The sequence below is a fragment of the Excalfactoria chinensis genome, chromosome 2 (genome assembly GCF_039878825.1).
Source record: "Excalfactoria chinensis isolate bCotChi1 chromosome 2, bCotChi1.hap2, whole genome shotgun sequence".
NCBI classification, from domain to species: Eukaryota; Metazoa; Chordata; class Aves; order Galliformes; family Phasianidae; genus Excalfactoria; species Excalfactoria chinensis.
The window spans coordinates 101,260,086-101,278,355 of record NC_092826.1 but is presented as its reverse complement, the minus strand read 5'-3'; the positions used below and the strand labels follow the sequence as shown (position 1 = coordinate 101,278,355).

The 18,270-nt window shown below is 38.7% G+C and overlaps 1 protein-coding gene across 1 annotated transcript in view; it reads left to right on the top strand.

Annotated features, from left to right (window-relative positions):
* The first annotated feature begins 419 nt into the window (after nucleotides 1–419).
* The window catches only part of THSD7A (thrombospondin type 1 domain containing 7A), a 261,280-nt gene continuing 243,429 nt past the window's right edge, over nucleotides 420–18,270 (top strand). Inside the window, exon 1 of the mRNA XM_072327327.1 lies at nucleotides 420–530. The gene's annotated coding sequence lies outside the window, so the exon portion shown is untranslated. The remainder of the gene's footprint in view (nucleotides 531–18,270) is intronic.

The following is an 18,270-nucleotide window of genomic DNA, read 5'->3' as shown; positions in this document are numbered from 1 at the left end:
CAGCCATCTGCCCCAGCTAATCTCCGAATTCCATCTCCAAACGGGGATGATTTACAACTTCCTTGATTAATGACATCTCTCATTTTCTTCCTAACGCGGAGCAATTAATCTCACCCCGTCCCTGGGGTTCACCGCAGTAATAGGTTTTGGGGGGGAGAAAGTCAGCAGAACTCCTCCTGGATACGACACTTTTATTTTTTCCCCTGTCCTCTCGCCCTTCTCCCCGCGTCGCACAGCTGGCGGTGCAAAGTTACCCAGCAGGGTGCGCAGGTGCCGGTTCGGACCGGGCCGTGTGGTGCCGGGCAGAGGAGCGGGGCGGCCGCAGCTGCATTGCGGATGGAGCCGGCGGCTCTCGGGAGGGGCGGACGGCCGCGTGATGCCGGGGGGGGTTGGGGGGGTGGGGGGGTGGAGTGGTGAGTGCCCGCGGAAGGGAGCGTGGGCGGCGCGGGGCACCGGGGGGCGCGGAGCCTCCGCCCCGCCGCAGGAGGCGGACAGGGAGGGAAGAAGCGTGCCCTGAGCGGAGCAGAGCGGTGAGTGCGGGCAGAGCGCGGGGCGGGGGAAGCAGCGTTGCCTTCCCGCTGTGTCCTCGCACGCCCTCCCCGCGGGGAGCATCGGCGCCCGGAGCTGCTCTACGAAACCGGGCCGGGGGACACGGTGACACAAGTTTGGCGGCGGCGAGGTGCGCGGAAAGGTGCGCGGATCCCGCGCGGTCTCCTCTCACCTGCGACACCGGGACCGCGCCCTGCGCCGGGCTGCGAGAGCGCCGCGTAGTGCCTTACGGGGCCCGGGAGCTCCGGGGTTGTTACGCAGAACGGAACGAGTTTAAAAGTGGCCTTGATCACGCTCTTGGGAGGGTGAAACGATGTGCTGCTAAGGTAGTTCTATAAAAAGCAAAGATACGCTGGGCACAGAAGTGCCTGAGAGGGCTGGCCGGGCGATCCCTAACCAAGCTCGCCCTTGGGAGTGAAACTGTTACGTTGTCTTGTTAAAGCAAATGATTACTCTATGAAGGACACGAAGCAGTAAGGCAGGAGCCGAGCCGGAGTTGTTTGTTTGCCAGCAGCGACTCAATCCCGTGCGCTGCGCCGGCCCGAGCGGTGCGCTGCTGCCTGCGCGCTGCTGGGGCGTGAGAGATGCGGGCGGGGCGGTGGGTGCGGGAGCGTGTGATGGGAATAGGCTCGTCCAGCGTGGAAAGGGATTGCTTCTGGAGCACTGTTAAACAACCCAGAGGAAAGTGAAGGACAAGGTAGGGTGGAAAAAAATCTCTGCTGTAGTTAGCGATGCTGGCATGTGTGCGAGTTGACGGTGTTTTCTTTTAATAGCTCCTCATTGAGTGTAACGTATGTCTGTGGAATGATGGAAACTGAAATAAAGGGTGTGGGTATGGTTTTGTGGGGAGTCTGCACTGCTTGAGGTGTAGCGCTGGGATGCTGGATTTTGTGTTGCAGTTCTGCTGTGGTTGCATTTAGCAATTGATGCATCAGCACTGAGTTGGATGGAGCTGCACTGAAGAAAGTTATTTGAACAAACTCTTCTACTGTGTTATAAAACATCCAGTTTTTGACGCCCATCGGCTCATCCCTTAGTTATATAATGCAGTGGAATTATCTGCTGTTGGTGTGTAGGTGAGAAGACTCATTCTGTCACTTTCTAATTTTAGGTGTATTTTCTCAAAGGTCCTATTGAGAAATCTTTTATTTTATTTTATTTTAATTTTCTCTCTCCTTTTTTCCCTCTTTTTTCCTTTTCCCTTTTTATTTTCCTGACAGATCTTGTGAAGGGCACCTAGGAGTCAGGGGGACAAAGGTCATCCAAGTTGCTTGAGAATGATGTGCTGAAACTCAGTAGCAGGGGATGTTTGTGTGTCATATGTGTTGTTCATAGTTGGGTACTCTTTTTGACGATGTTACTGATTTTATTTCAGAAGGATTTGCTTTCTGTTAAGGCCATTGGTTGAGCATTAGGTGATCACCTCTGACTTCTTTAAAAAAGCCTGTTGTGATGGTTTCATTTTGTTAGACCTGGTTTTAGGGCAGTATGGTAGTAATGCATTTTTTTTCTGGTGAGGTGGAACTTGACCTTGCCCAGATTTGTGGTGGTTGGGTTACTCTGAAGGTTAACACTGTAGATGGCTTGCCATTTTATGCTGAGGAATTTAGGGCCTCTTTAGCGGTATCACAGTATTCCTTGAGTTTTGTCATTTGTTTTACTGGGAAGTACAACATAACAGAAATCCTAGCTGTGGTTTATGACTAGAGCGAGTGGTGGAAAGCTGTCAGAGTGATCATATTCTGACTTGGTAATTCTACAGACTGTGTATCACATTGATGTACCGTATACTACAATGCTCTTATGTAGTGTTGCACATGGCTGTAGGGATGGAGGAAAGGAACTGTGACTACCTGGGTGAGCTCATCCATCAAAGCCACGTGAGAGCAACACAGTTTTTATTTGCACCCTACTGAAATAGAAATGTGAACAGAGGAGAAAGGAATAATTTTAACCAGAGTTTGCACTTGAAGCTGTAAGTCTTGTGCTTTACATTCTTAGTAGTTCCTTTGGTAACTCTTTGGTCTATGTCAGATGATTTAAATTCCTTGGTACTTACCTCTCACTTACCTTTTTAAATTCTAGAAGTGCAAGTCACTGCTTTATTGCACTTAATCAATAGTTAATCAATGTATTCAAATTGCATGCAGAATGTAATCAGAAAGAGAAAGCATTTTAATTTTAACAGCTGCAAAACAGTATTAAAATTAATTTGTACTTATAGCATAGTCACCTTCTCCAGCTCCTTTTCATTGGCATGAAAAGATGACAGTACCTAATGGTATTAGGGACAGCTTGGATTTTTTTCCTTTAGTAAAGTGAAATCAAAGAAACAAACAAAAATATGCAACCACCTTTTTTCATTCACTTTCTTAGTGCTTTCAACTTTTACCAACCGGTGTTCCCAACCAGGGTGAAATTTGTGGTGAAGGTGGTGAGGGAAAAGATGAGCTACAGTGCTAGTATGTACATACATCATGATCTCAATATGCTATTCTGGACTGTTCTGACATGAAAGTTGACCTATCTTCTAGAAGTGAAGTTATTCATGAGATAAGTTATTCAATATCTCCCCTGAGCTGTTGGTTTTACTTATCACAGCCACAGCCTGTCAGAACCGTATCCTGTCCTTAGCTTGCCGCAGGCAAAGAAGATGCCCCAGTAATATCAGAGGTGGTTTTCAGCTTTATTTCCATTTGCAGACCATTAAAAATTCTCCCGTGAAAGTATGGAGATTTCTATGCTACTGTTAAACTTGTTGTCAGTAGGCCTTTTTTTGGTAGTTACACATAGTAGGCTTCTTGGCAGTCAATATACATAATACAGGCTGAAATTTGCTGTTGTGATATTTTGAAATGTGTTTTAACTTTCACATGGTTGACTCATGATATGTGGCTGGGAAGCAGCTTTCTTGAAATTTTGGATGAAAACCAAATCTCTGCGAAGGTGTTTTTTGGGAGGAAGGAGGGAAACTATAATGTCTATGTTACAAGATGACAAAACTGAGGCCTTGGAATGATGTTATAGTCAATTAGCCCTCACGTTCCCACCATGTGTAAATTTTGTTCTGTAACAGAAACTTAGAAATAAATAATAATAATAAAAAAAGTAAAGGAAATATTCACCTGAGGATTAAGGACCTTTTTAGCACAAGAATGACCCAAATAAAGTTTACATTCAGAAATTCACAGACCACTTTCCCCATTAGAGTAAGTGGGTTCTGAAGTACTGAGTGGCAGCAGGGAGGGATCGGGATGTACTACAAAAGTTTTGAGATGAAGGTTATCGCTTTTACAGAAGGTTTTGCATGTTTAGCAGTGGTATAGGCCCAGGGAAATGGTTGCATTTAGTTTCTGTCAAAGCGTGAAATGTTATGCCATGTCACATCAATACATTTCCCCCTCAATCTGTTTAAAATGTGTCTTCACAACTCTTTGCTTTTGGCTCTTGCCAAAGTCTAAGCCCTCTTGAGTGATTTCCCCTCTTCTATGTCAGGTTTAAGCTGTTTCTCTGTGCCTGAACAAGCCAAATCCACACTCTCTATTATTCTTGTTGCTTTTGCTTTTCCTCCAGGAACTCTCAAATCAAGAGGGAGATGAATGTCTCTGCTGGCTCATGGCTTGGACTGTGCTTGGGATTGACTCCTTGCCTCTGCAGGACATAATGCACTCTTATCAATTCCCCCTGAATTTGTGGCATATTTAAATGCTTTCCAAACAAACTGCTTTTGTAAGATGAATATTAAAAAAACCTAAAGCGTAGATATTTCCTGATTGTCTTTTCTTGCACTAAAATACCAAGGGCAGATATGAGAATTTCCCCAAAAGTCTGTGGAGCTGAAATTCTGATATCAATAAAGAAAAGGAATCTTAAGCTTAGAAGAATTTTAGTGCCTATAACATATATATATATTATATATATATCTATCTATATCTATATCTATATATTGTCAGGTTCAGTGAAACTGCTTTATTTCAGGTAATAACACAAGCTTTTATATAGCTCTTACCTCTTCATTAGACATAGAATCATCAAATGACTTGGGTTTGAAGGAACCTTTGCCAGCCACCTTATTAGGCTGCCAGGGCTCCATCCAGCCTGGCCTTGAATGTCTCCAGGAATGGGGCATCTATAGCTTCTCTGGGCAGTCCGTGTCAGTGCCTAAAAACCCTCTCAGCAAAAGAATTTCTTCTAACATTTAATCTCAATCTCCCCTCTTCTTGTTTAAAACCATTACTCCTGGTCTTATCACTGCACTGCCTGATAAATAATTTTACCTCATCTCTCCTGTAGGTCCTCTTTATGTACTGAGAGACCACAATGAGGTCTCCCCAGAGTCTTCTCTTCTCCTGGATGAACAAGCCCAATACCTTAAACTTTTCTTCATAGGAGTGCTACTCCAGCCCTCTGATCATGTTCATGGCCTTCCTCTGGACACTGTCCAAAAGCTCCATCTTTCTTGTGCTAGGAGCCCTAGACATGGTCTCAGCATTCCAGGAGGGATCTCAAAAGAGCAGAGCAGAGGGGAGCCATCTCCTCTCTGACCCTTCTAACTACACTTCTTGTGGTGCAGCCTGGACTGGATCCAGTTTTGTTTTCTTTTTTACTACTTATAATGCTTCTTTTTCTGTTTAATTGCTAATAGCCTTTTTTTTTTTTTTGTCTTCATACTCTTATGTCTTTTAGCATTGAAATTCCCTGGAGATAAGATAGCAGAAAGTTTAAAGAGAAGAATGTGTTAAGCTTCTATGTATATAATATCTATTACTATTGAAGTGTTTGTGAGTAATTTACAAAAATATAATAATTGTATATTTTGAGTGCTATTACATTGTTTTTTACTTTGCTTAGACTTCTGGACAGTCATTCATGGAATGTTTAATATTAGTTTTGTCTAATAACATTAGAGCTAGGTGGAAAAATTATTTATTTAATTTAGGTTAATGTGCCTGAGGGAGAGAATGAACGCATGGTTATTGCCTCAAATAATTAACAATATCAGTTCTTCACTATGCAAAGCGTAAATTGTGTTATCTATCTGAAATGCAGATGCTTCTGTTGAAATCTCTGGTGTTGTAGGGAGGCAAAATTACATTTTGTATTGAAAGAAATGAAAAATGTGTTAGTTGAAGTCACTAGATTTACTTTCAAAAAGTATAAATCATAGCTTATGTTTATTAATCCCTCTTTTTGTGTGTTTGTGTCTGTTACATGGAAGTTGTTTTTTCTTTTTATTTCCAAAAAGGGAATGAAAATGACCAGGAACCTACCCTACTTACACCAATAACAGTTTTGCCATAATGCTAATGATTACTTTGATGTGTACATAGGTTTTATATTCCTATCCTGAAGTTAGCCAATATAATGAAAAATGTCAGAAATCTGTATTTTTCCAAATAAGCTTTATATGAATGCATTTCTGAGTTCTGTGATTTTGTTTAAAAATGTGCTGGCTGAATCCTTTGACTGAAAGTTTCTTACACTGTGCTTTCAGTGGGGCTCAGTCTAAATCTAGTGACTTTCACTCCTCCCTGTCTTCAAATTCAGTTCTGTCCCTAAGACTGAGATTTGCTCTCTGACTGTGTATGTAAGATTAGATTCTAATAGTCCAATAGCTGTGTCATTTGCTGTTGTTCCTCCAATTAGATACAAGAAGATGAATCTCAAGATAATAGCGAACAGGTCAAGACATTTTGAGAAATTCACTACAGTGACTATGTGATTATGTGAATTATTAGTCGCATGTAAATCTTCTTAAGGGTGATGGATAGAAATCCCAGGCAGAAATAGTGGTAACAATATACCTTTTGTGGTCTCTGAAATTAATTTAATAAATGTTTTGGAGTTTGACTAATATACATGTAATGACTCTTTTGTTTGGGTCAATGTAAGGCCTAATGTATCTTGGAGATTAGTATTGATCAAGTGAAGCCAAAATCAATCTTGGATTTTGAGGTTCATTATACTTGGAAATAGGATGCGATTCAGAAGTTACATATATGTTAGGCTTTTACAGTAATTACGGGCAAATAAACTTTACCTGTAGTGTCTAAAAGTAAATAGGAAACCTGATAAAAGATCATTTATCTAAGTAAACAATTAGTGAAACTCCATACATGTTTTCTGAGTTTGAAGGATATTCTTGAAATCAGTATTGGAGTTCACTTTTGCTTCAGCAGGAGAGGAGTTTTGTCCTCTTTGTTGTTGAAATTCATGAGCTGGCACTGAGGAAAAGGTTGTAGCCCATTTTATATATATATTTAATGGAAAGTTGTTTTCTGTCTTGGCTGTCTTTCCTAGATGTTCTGGTCAAATTGAATTTGCGCAGCTGGAGACGTACATGCATAGAGTAGGGGGAAAGAGGTAAACTGCAATATAATGTACCCTTCAAATATTGCACAGTAAGCATAATCGATTTCACTGAAGGTGAACTAATGCCATTTGCTAGATAGGAAATGTCCAAACAGAACATGCATGTATGTATTTTAACAGATGGTTTTTTATTTTTTTTTTTCCTGATATAAAATATCTGATCTGAGTACCACATGCAAAAACAAACAGTTGGAAATTATGACTATATTTGTCGAAAGCTTTCAACAGAAGTAATTCTTTCTGAAAATCTGATTTTATCATAATGTCTGTTCCGTGTAAAGAGAAATAGTACAAACAGAGCTTTATCCAAGATTCCTTTGTAGAACAAATTGTGCTTTTCCCTCAGGTTTTCATAACATGTTGTTTAAATAAATGAAGGTTATACTATTTATCTTCTTACAAAAAAGTAATCTTGTCTTCAGAGAGCTTCAGATGGTTCTCCACAAGAGACTGATATTGTATGATTATACTTTGTTCTATCATTTGGCCTTATATAAACATATAGCTTAACTATTATTTTGATATATATTGATAGGTTATGCATTTCTATTTATAAATGTTTATATATTTATAATTTCCATGAAATATCGAAATGGAAGTTCATATACATGCATGTCAAGTTTGGGAGCATTGCATTCTTTGAAAATGAAAACTTGTATAAATGCAAAGTGCTGATATTAAAAGTGATCTTCAAAGCTACCCCCACTGGAAGATACTTGACTGTTAATAATGAGTTGCATCCCAGTTTATAATCTGAGAGACCAAAATGCAGAAGTTAGGAGAAGAAATTCCTAGGATATGAAAGTTCTTTTACCAGAGCAGCTGTTTGTATCAGTCAGCTTTTCCTGAATTTTCTCATTATTTATTTACAGAGTAAGCCTGCAGTACATGCATTGAGAAATTTTCCATATTTATACCTGAAATAATGCTTTAATTTGTATTAGCAGGAAATTTTAGAGAGAGAACTAGTAAATGCCTTCTGCTGCTTCACTGAGATCAGGAAATCCAATGCAGTTACTTTGGATTTAGGAGCAGATGAACAGGCAAAAAGTATACCTGACAACTGTTCTTCAGAAAAAGAATTGTTTAATAACAATAACTAGTTTTTAAGATGCCTCAGAAAAGGTGATTTTTAGTGTATAAATATTCCTCCTCTTACTCAAATGTTTTGAATGAGTTTTGCAAAAGATAATTTTCCAATTAACAATCTCAAGTGGTATAGAATTTAGGTCAGTTGTACTAATAAGATGAAATGTATCCCAAACTTATCTTAATGCTTGCCATTCTTCTTCTTTAAAAGCTTACAAAACAAGATATTAGAATTAGTCAGGAAGTGTTGTTCTTTAGCTTCTCAAAAGAATGAAGCAGTGTAATGTTAATAGTTTCAGAGTGGAAGTGAAAGTGAAAGAAAAGCAATAAGGTAGGTTGTATTTTCTGTTTTGTGTGTGTATATTATATATTTATTTATGGAACTAATGCATGTTGGTTGGAGAAAGTAATCATTCTCTGTTGTGATCGACCTTCATATTAACAATTGTTCACTGTAGGAATTATCAAATTAAACACAGAAGACCTATTCTATCTTGAACTGCTTAATCATCCTTGAGGCATGTGTTAGTCTGTCATAGTAATCTCTTCAGAGGATGAACTTCAGATGATAATGTGTTTCATATATTAGTCCTATAATGAAAAACATATTATGAGAAGTGATGCAGTCATCTGATCATTCATGTTTTTTTAATTGTTGATGGGCCAACTCAAAATGGGTCAGGCTTTTGCTGCAAGCTGACTTTGAGAAACTTTGGAATCAGTATGAAACTTGACCTACATTTTTTAAGTGGGACTTCAGATACTGGGCTGAAGAAAATTAATCTCTTTAACCTTTTATTTGCATGTGTTTGGCCGCTGATTTCAACTCATTCAAACAGGTCATATATTAAATATGCATTTTATTTCTTCAGTAGTCTTCCTACTAAATGGAGTAAATTATAATTCATACTTGTATAGGAGAAGCAGAGGAGGCTTAAACTGCATTTAGTTATGTGCGTATCCACAAGAGCATGTTGTATGCCTGAAAATTATGTGCAAATAGGTTTAAATGCTTGGTTGCTTTTCAGTAATAGAATTGAACGCTTTTTAGGTAAAAACATCTTTTGCTTTTAAAAACAGCATATCATTTTATAACTAATAGTTTGTCAGGAAACACTGCTGCTTTAACTAGTATCTCAAGTCTCCTCCAATAGTAGCTTGCTTGAAGTCTGCCTCCAAATATGTTATTAGGCTGCAATTCAGAGGGAAAACAGGCAGGTTTGGTTTGTGGTCTCTTACAGCATTAGCTATTCATCAGATAATGCAAAATTTGTCTGACATTGAGTCTGAGCATTATGAGAAATTTCGGTTCATAGATAGAGAAAAATGAGGATTTTACTGTAGTAAAAGCATGACTTTTGTGACGCCTGTTGTTAATGCAGCTTGGTGTGTTGCTTTTATAACTGCTAACATAATGCTACTTTTCCAAAGAGGAAACAATTTTCTATCCCCTGAGTACAGAAAATGTTTACGAAAGGGGAAGACATACTTGCCCTTAGTTGCTGCAGCTTCTATTTTGCTGATGTACTTTGTTGCTTTCCTTCCAAATTTCTCAAGCTCTTTCATGATCATCTTGTACATCCCAACAGCTCTTACCTTTCTAAGCTCACTACATAAAAGGATGGCATATCCTCAGTCTTTGCCATACATCAGAACATGCAATGATCAAATGAGAGAGTGGTACTCAATTTTTGGCACAAGCTGACACCTGTATTTTGTTGTAACTCAATATTTTACATGTTGATTAGTTAGATTTCATAAGCTTCCCATGAACATGTGCATAGTCCACACAAATGAGGAAAATGGGTGTAGAAAAAAATCCAGAATATATAGAATAGAATATATGCGTTCTATAAATATATAATGTGGATGTATATACTTATGCTTCCATATGGTGTTTTCATGAATTAATGTAGTTACCTCACAGATGGAGATCCTGTATCATTTCTAGGTTATCATTTTCTGTCTTCTACTATTGCATGTATGTAATTGAGCTCTAGTAGTAGTCTATTTATTTTCCATGAATATAGTACCTTTTACACACATGTATATACAGAGAAATGCACTCATATACACATGAATTAATCTACTTCTATTTTCAGTCTTAGCATTACTGAAGCAGCATATACATATTTGATATTAGCTTTGTTACCAACTTTTATATATCCTCTTTAATTCATACAACTACCATGTTTTTATATCAGATTTTTCTGATCAAATTTCATAGCTGTTCTCAAAGTTGTGACAGTTTGGTAGAAGAGTTCATCCTGGTGTCACAGAATCTGTCGTTCACAGACATGGCTTCAAAACAGCAGTTGGCATCAAAAGTAATTTTCAGTGGTCCTATGTCCACCTGAACAAGTTCAGCAGTGTAGTTTCTTTACCTGGAGACAGAAACTCTCTTGGGCTCTGGAACATGTTTACTTCGAGGAAGTTTAAACTCTGACTGCAATTTTAATCTGTACTTTATCAGAATGGAGCAATCGTTCCTGATGAAGTATGGTTTTGAAATACTTGTGACAGAAGTTACAGAAAAGAAAATATAGCAGTCTGCCCAACTCGGTAGAATTCATGTCTTTGCCTTTGACCCTTGATCTGGGCACTCACCCAAAGAAATACTTAATGTGTTTTTCTCATTGTTCTTGAGATCTCCCTCAGTGATGTGAGAACTGCAGATTGAGAAACAGCACCTGTACGTGTGTATTCATTAGAGGTGTAAGCAGTGCCACTGAAAGGATTTGTTCATAAGCTGTGCTGTATCAGTGAAGGTTTTGGCATGATCCATGGGAAGCTGAGTGCTCCCTTTGTGAGTCCTCAGTGGGGGGCAGAAGCAGCTTTATTTGTCATTCCTATCCTGGTTTTATGAACCAAAGCAGGAGGGACTTGATGTCAGCAGAGGGCTTTCAGTGAGGGTGAACATTAGGCCTTAGTAAAAATTGTTTTTGTGCTATCAAGTTTCATGATTGAAATATTTTGTCTAACAGGTGCATGCTCTGTTTGAGAGATCTGCCTTATTGTGTGTATGCAATATTAACACTGCTATTTCTCATGTGTTCAAATATTCAGAGGATTGCATCCATGTTTCATACTGTGTTACCACCACTGACAGTTGTCTTTTGGTGTCCTTCCAAGCTGTGAATTTATAAGCATTATTAAAATATGGCTGTTTGCCCATGGTGAGTTAGGACATTCTTGTTTCTTGTTTTTCTAGCAGTCAAGTGCAACAAAGAGCCTCTGTGTGCTGAGTACACTTCAGGAAAGGATTTAGCTGTGTCTGAACAACAGATTTCAGGAATACTGGACTTTCCAAATAAACAAGAAAGTCGCAAAGCAATTTCTTTTCAGCTGAGAGGACATGTAAACAGAATAAATACAATAAAAGGAGAACAATACCCTCTGTATTTATGCAAGCTAGAAGAGTTTTAAAAATATGTTGGAATCTGAATGTCACTTTTCTTTCACAATATAGCTGGAGATGATGAGAGGCACGTGAGATTGAGCCAATATTACTCCACCCTGCACTGCAGTGCTTCCAGCTGCAAGCAGCTGGAGATGAGAACTAGGTGGCTTATTTATTGTTACTGTTATTTTTTTTTGGCGAAATATGTGCTTGTTTATACTCTGTTTTTACTTACTGTGGCCTCTTCTGCGGTATTGATGATAATTAATGTTGAACTAGAGCACATCTGCCTTTGATTTTAAAAAGAATAAACTGCAAAGCATTGGTTGGGCTTGTTTAAGTAACTGTACTTTGTTTCATACTGAGAAAAGTTGTTGCTTCTTAGGAGAGGAACCAAATGTTTTAATATTTCCAAAAATAGTCCCATTTACTGGATGTGTTTTTTTTTTTTTTTTCCTAATGAGTTCCAATAAAAATAATGCTGTCAAGGCAGTCTGAAGAGTTTTAGTAACGATGAAAATACACATGCATATTATCTGTACTTGATTTTATCTTGCCTACCAGCAAAAAGACTTGTGCTTCCTGGTGTGATGTCTGTTAACCAGCTTTTGTCAGGGCAGCACAGGATTAAAAGCTCTTATAGGCAGATAGAAAGCCAAACATCTGTGGGGCTGAGGCTGTTGCCATTTCTACTTTTGGCCTCAGAAAGAAGCCAAGACTGAGCCAGAAATGCTGCACTGTTGTCATGGGCACTATTTTCTCTGTAGCTTCTTATCTAAATGTGAAATTATGGGGAAAAGCAGAGAAGTTCAGGTGAGCTTTTGCTGCTCTGCTAGTCTGGGAATCCTGTTTATGTGCAAATAGTTCTTCCTAGTTGGTATTAGAAATAAAATAATTAAGATGGAGAAATGAAAGAGTCTTTGAGCGTTTCTCATGTGAGAGATAATTAGAAAATAGAACTATGGTAAATAATTCCAGTCTTTATTAAATCACATTGAACTGAGTTAAATTCTTCATTCACAACCTATTTTATTTTATTTTATTTTTTCTGGAAAAGAATGGTGGCGATTTTACTGCATTTTTATTAACTCCACAGAAATTGGCTTGTATTCTTGCTGGTTTCAGACTTGTAAAAATGAACATGTTCCTTGAAGGTATAATATGGCATATCTTTAAAGGTCCCTTGTGGCCCTTTGTGAATGAGATTAACATCCTGCTTTTGCTTTAACTCAACCAGAAGTTGTACAGAAAGTGCTGAGCACTTGTTAAACTCTAAATGAGACCTGAGCTGTTTTCCATCTGTAGGCTGTTCTTGCTACAAGTTTCCCTCCAGCTTGAATACAAAATAGGGTAGGAAGAGCAAAAAATTAATTCTCTTCTGAAATTTTGTTGTCTCATGTGATCGTCTGATTTCAAGTTAAGTACTGTGTGTTAAGTTTCCCAAATGAATCCATGCCTGCATTCTTGAAGAAGCCAGTGTTGCATTGCTAATTCCTCTTCAGCCTCATTAACCAAGCCAAGAACTTTGCTGTGAAAAAATGTTTTCTTGGTTGTTTTTCATTGTGTGACTTGGTTTTTGGTGCTTTTTTTGCCCCTTAGCTCCCCGAGGTGTGATATCACTGCCATTTAATTGCTTCTCCATGTCTTGGACCTCAAGTATGTGGGTATCTGAGACCTTTCTTCATTCTTCCCCCAGCCTGTGGTACTGTGCATCTTGGCTTGCTGGCATGGACTGTGTCCCCCTGAGAGTCCCATCAGTGCTGCCATCCTTAGTTTGTTTTTTCAGGATCAAATCAGTTTAATTTGCTTTAAAATCACAAGAGCAGCATGCCATGAAGTCTCTCGTCCTTAGAGTAATTTGCAACAGGCAAAATCTGTCACAGAGCGTTAGCTGCACACAGTCATGCTGTGGTGCTAAGAAAAGAGCAAGTGAAAATAAACTGTTTTGAAAACAGTTTAGCTACTTAATAAATCTGCTACATTACATAAATGAGATCATTCAGGAATTAGGCTGCTCTCATCAATACTTGGAATCATAGAATGGCTTAAATTGAAAGGGATCTTAGGGATCATCCAGTTCTAACCCCCTGCTATGGGCAGGGCTGCCACCCATTAGGTCAGGTTGCCCCATCTAATTTGGCCTTGAATGCATCCAGGGATGGGACATTCACAGCATCTCTGGGCAGTCTGTTCTATTTAATCAGAGAGTGCTTTACCACACTCTGATTAAAGAATTTCCTCTGAACATCCAATCAAGATTTTCCCCTTTTAGTTGAAAACCATTCCCCCTTGTCTTATCACTGTTAGACTATGTAAGAAGTTGGTTTCCCTGCTGTTCTTAAGTTACCTGTAAGTACTGGAATGCCTCAGCAAAGTCTCTGCAGAGCCTTCTCTCCTCCAGGTTGCATAGTATCAGTTCCCGCAAACCTTTCTTCATGAGAGGTGCTCCAGCCCTCTGATCATCATAATGACCCTACTGTGGACTAGCAACTCCATGTCTTGTACTGGGGGCTTCAGGCATGGGCACAGTCCTCCATCTGGGACTTCATGAGGGTAGAGACAGACAATCCCATCCCTCACACTGTTTGCCACCCCTCTTTGGAAGCTGTCCAGAGTGTAGTTGGATTTCCAGGCTGCAAATACACACTGCTCTCAATCAGTTCTACCAGTCTATACCCATACCTGGAATTGCCCTGTCCTAAGTGCAACACCTTGTATTTGACCTTGTTGACCCTTGTTAAGGCCACCTCTCAAGCAAGCTCCGTTGGATGGCATCCCTTCCTTCTGTTCTATCAACTGCACCACTGAGCATAGTGTCATCTGCAAACTTTCTGATATTACAACTGAGCAGGCCAGCCCTCACCTTGCTGCTCCTCCTTCTCATAACAAAATAAAGATGTTGAAGAGCACTGGTCCTAAGACTGACCCCTAAGGGACACCACTCAACATTAGCCTCCACCTGGAGATAGAACCATCAGCTATAAATCTCTGGACTAGGCCATCCATTGAACTCCTTATCTAATGAATTTTCCAACCCCCAAAACCACCTCTCACCAATTTAAAGAATCTAAATCTTAAATATCCTGAAACTTCTAAAAATCTCAGGTCCTTGACTTTTCTGCATTTGCAGTTAATGATTTTGATGTATAAAATCATGTCTTTCAATGGGGGATGTAGGGACTTTTGGAGTAGATGGAGTTAATGTATGAGAAAGACTGTAATTAACCCTGATGAACATACAGACTTTGCTGAGCCCTTAAAATTATTTATGAAGATATGCTCAATCATAGTATTTGGTTATGGTCATGCAAATATGGCAATAATAATAAAGAATGCTTATCTACCTGTATCCAGCTCCATTATTTCTAGTGCCTTTGACCAGATTTGGTATGAGATAGTTTGCTTGTCTGAGCTCTTTATAGGTGCTTTCAAATTATATGCTTAGTGCTGCCAGCAGCCACACAGCCATTACTCTCCTTCCAGGTCTGTTTTCAAGTTCATTGCTATGGAATCTGTTGTGTGTCTTGGGGAAGACCACTACTTCGTATCCATCATAAAGAGATGGTGGTTTAGTTCCAAAGAGGAGTTTTGTGGATTTTTCTCATTTTGAGGAATTTTCTTCTGATGATTTATAGCCAATGAAACTAAAATATATCTTAATTGAAAGGGTGTTCACAACAAAAGATTAATATAAATAACTAGTTATTGGTGTTTGATAGAAAGACGAATAGGAGAGGTTAGATCTGTAAGGCTTGGGATTTCTGTCTTTTTTTTTATTCTCAAATAAAATTGACATAATTCTAGCATGGCATGTTGGGTTGAATTATTGAGCTTTCTGTGACATCTGTGGAATCAGTATTACACTTTGTAAAAATTGTCTTGTTGTTTGTTTGTTTGTTTTTAAACGGCCATTAGCTTCCTTTTTTTTTTTCTGTCCATTGTGCTACATTGTCATCTTTGAGAACTTTCCTTTGCTAAGGCAATTTTCAAGGCTCGGAGCTCTTTTGGCGTTTTTTTTTAAGTGCTTTGTTGTGCATGTTTTCTGGTTCTGAAGACATAAAAGGAATCCTTGATAGAATGAGCTGGGTTGGAAGGGACCTTATGGGTCATCTATCTAGTTCCATGTTCAAAGTCCCCTGTCACAATCTGGGGCACCTTCCACTACAGCAGGTTGCCAGACCACAACATAACCTAGCATTTAACATTTCCAGTGATGGGACTTCCACAATTTCTCTGGACAGCCTGTTTTTTACCACACTCATTGTGAATGATTTTTCCTTATATCTAATCTAACTCTACTCTCTTTTAAAGTCATTACCCGTAGCCCGGTCACTACCCTGATAAACAATACTTATTCCATCTGTCTTTTAGATCTCCTTTTGGTACTGAAATAATATTTTATAATAACCTATTTAAAAAAAAAAAAAAAAGTCATTGTCACTGTAAAATACTAATGTGTCATTCTACTTAACAAATGTGAGAAATATCTTTTGAACATTTCTGTATTTTACTCTTAAAAATAGCATCAAATGGAAAAAAAGTTTTTAACTCTGGACTTACTGCTAGGTAAGCTAGGCATTCCTTTCAATATAATTACAGACATCAGTGTAGCTTGTGAATTTCTGAAAAGAACTTCCATCATCGTACCAGTAAGGACATTAACAGCCATACTTAACAGTTACTGTTTATTTTGTCTAATGAAGCTTGATTCTAAATGTTGTATTTATTTATTTATTTTAATTTAACTGCAAACTGATCTATAATTTACTTATTTTTCAAATCTAACCATGTTAGTAAATTGAGCTCTGGTAGACAGTAGAATATTTAGTATCCAGGCTTGGGGCCCCAAGTAGAAGATGGATTCAGAGCAGTTGCAGCAGATCAGAGGAGTGCCACAGAAATGATCAGAGGGCTGGAGTACCTCTCCTATGATGAGAGGTTGAGGGATTTGGGATTGTTTAACTAATTTGGAGAAGGCTTTGGGGAGAACTTATTACACTTCTTTTCAGTGTTTGAAAGGAACTTACAAGCTGGAGGGGGACCAGCGTTTTGCACAAATACGTAGTGATAGGGTAAGGGGTAATGTATTTAAACTGAAAGTGGATTTTTGGGCTATATGTTAGGAAGGAATTCTCCTTGTGCTCGACAGAAGAATGATCTCCTGTTGAGATGACTCTGGACCCCTGGTGGAACCACTTGGAGGGCCCTGGGCTTTGTACTTTGAAAACAGAAGGTCTTTATCTCCTAGGTGAGGCAGTCTTCAAAGGTGTTTCACTCGTCAGCTCTGAGGATGTGTGAGGCTTCTTTCCATAACAAATGACAACAAGCCAGACTAAGCCTGTACATGGTGTCTGACAGCCATCTCTGAAAGTTTCTGAGAGCTTTGTTAACTCTTAGTTATGTGTTGAATTGTCTGTAGTTCTCCAATTTACAAAAAATAAATTCTATCAATTTTTCAAGAAGGAACATGAAAATGCAACTCTGTAATAATTTGGGAGCAGGCTGCTTTTACAGATGGTTGATTACCTGGAAATGTGAGCTTGGCTGGGGTCTTTTCGACCAAAGACAGATGTAAGGCAAGTATTCTAGTTTCTTTCTACAAAGAATAATCACACATGTCAGAAATCAGATGTGGTTGTGGATATTAATGTGTGTTTGAATGATTGTATACAAGAGAGAGCATGTTATGATACATCCATGTCATTCAAAAGCTTTATTTTTTGTCTCATTTTTGCAGTTGTTTTCACTATCTATAGTACTAAATTTCATCACTTAAGTAGTGTACATTTCTTCCTGAAATATAAATTTGAGTATAAATTTATTTAACCATCTTAGTAGTATCATTTTTAAGACTGTAATACTTCTTAAACCAAAATTCTGCTTACTTTCACTTTCAAGTTGTGTCTTTTTAGCAAATATATTAAAAAAACCAACATTTTTTAATGACTGAAAACCTTTCTATTTTAGTTAAGTTTGATTTTTATTTTCAAAGCCATTTATATATTCCTCTTTGCCCCATCAGTTTCTTTAATCAAAGGTGTAGAAATCTGAATTGATATGAAATCTTACACGAATTTTCAGAATTAATATAATTCAGTCTTAAGGCTTCTTATAACTACCAAAAAGCTGAAAGAATTTTGTGACAGGTCTTTTTGATAAAACCTAAAAGAAAGCTAATGAAAAAAAATCAGTGGAATGTAAGTAATCAACAAAATGGCTGTCCATAATGTTTGAATTCCCATCTGTCATTCATCTCTCAAAAACATATAATTTGAACCTTTAAAAATGGGCCATGGCAAGTAAATTTAATTAGGACGTCCCAGAAAAGCTCCTTGACTTTGAGGATCTGGAACAAAAGTTGTCATTAGATTGCAGCTGACTACGAGGAAGAAGTGACAGCAGAATTTTTGTTGTTGTTTTGTTAGATTGCTGCGTTTTCTAGAATACATGGCCTCGGTGCTTTTACATCTTTATGTTTACCAGTTATGCCTTATTCCATGCCTTATCTCGCTATTACATAAAAAGAGGCTTCATCTGGCAACACCGAGCAGGGACTGACACTATTCCCAGCTGAGATTTTTATGGCAGGTTTCCTCATATGTACAGAAGTAGCAGAGTTGATGTGGCCATGGGCTTCCTGTGGTTTCACCATGTCTGGCCCAAGCCATCTCTTTCTGGACCCAGTCCTTGCTCTTCTCCCTGGTGATATGTCATTTTGGGGTTTTCACTCTCTCCTTGACTGGACAGCCACGGATGTACATAAACACATTTCTGAATGAAAAATATTGCAGTTAACTGTGTTGCATTTTGTTCCCTTCCCTGGAAGGCTGTCATGTAACATGGCTATGTGCATGATGTAC